Below are 1,338 nucleotides of genomic sequence, written 5' to 3'. Positions count from 1 at the left end.
TGTCTATGTGTACATCGATATGGGGCACTGTATGCGATACTCCCAGCTCATGCGGGTACAGTCCTTTTCTTTGCTGTTTGTTCCTTTTCCTGATTTAGGTTCCCTTTTGTCAACTCTTTTTCCTGACCGAGCGAACTCTTCTCCGCCTCACCCCGGGTGAGCCTCCTCCAATGGCCTGAAACTGGCCACGCGGCTTCTTGTTTGGGCAATAGCCTACTAGCGACTCGAGGGGCTGGAGGGGAAAGGGCTCGGACCAGGCGAAACCGAGCAGGCTGAAGGAGGTGTAAAGGATGACTTCTTACACACACGCGTCGTACGTGGCCCCATGCACGGGGCAAGCAGGCACATATATCATGTATGGATATGCCGCTTCTAATCCGTGGACAGAAATGAACGCGCCACGCGCGTGACGCTTCCGCCCTCGCATTCACCCGCGTCGATTCCTGCTTCTCAGGACAGATGTGGTAAAGGACTTTTCCAGCGTGGCTTCGACGCATGCCATCGCATCGCGCGTTTGTGGCACTTGAATTCGTCTAGTGGGTAACTTCTGCAACCCCACGTTACTCCTCTCATGCATTGAAGAGGCGAGGCCAGTATTCGTGTCCGGTCGTGGTCATGTCGTAAAGCAGAAGTGCAGGTGACGCACAAACGAGAGGGGCTTTGATGTTTGTGCATACGCGGCCACGGCTCTGTTTGCCTGGGAACACCTATGTGCTGGAAGACGCCCCCCTTTTTCGGATGTCGACAGGACTCGCATGTGCCTCCCTCCCTCCCCCGCTGTGCAGCATTCTGTTGTACATCACCGGGACCCTGTCTCACACATCTCTACTCTGCCTCCGTCGACCTCTCTCTGTTTCCCACCCTCCACTCGCACGCCCTGCTGGACGCGCCCCCCATCCGTGTGCGCTCTGCTCATGGGATGTGTTGTCCATCACCCCACCCCCACTTGAAACACGCACACACAAGCACCTCCGTGTTCACCATCCGCAACGCACGTGGAACTGCAGCTCTAGTTCTCTCTCGACTTCTACCGCGCCCTTGTTTTTCTTGCCTCTCCCATCCTCTCCTCTCCACTCGCCACCCATTCCTCCGCTACTCCACTCCTTTTCTTGTCGAAATTCTCGCCTCCCTGGCCCACATACACACTTACTGACCGACTTTGAATAACCCCCTCTCGCCATCATGCGGACCGGCACCAACGCGAACTGCGAGCCCTTGACGGAGATCAGCTCCCTCCGCACCTCTCGCCGCCCATCCTCGCTGCATCGCCGCAAGTCGAAGATCGGTGGCCGCACGGTTCTCTACATCCCCTGCCGGGAGCGCGTGCTCATCGCCCTC

This window comes from Leishmania donovani, chromosome 14 (assembly GCF_000227135.1).
Source record: "Leishmania donovani BPK282A1 complete genome, chromosome 14".
NCBI lineage: Eukaryota > Euglenozoa > Kinetoplastea > Trypanosomatida > Trypanosomatidae > Leishmania > Leishmania donovani.
The sequence above is the reverse complement of the archived record's forward strand: the minus strand, read 5'-3'. Positions refer to the sequence as shown.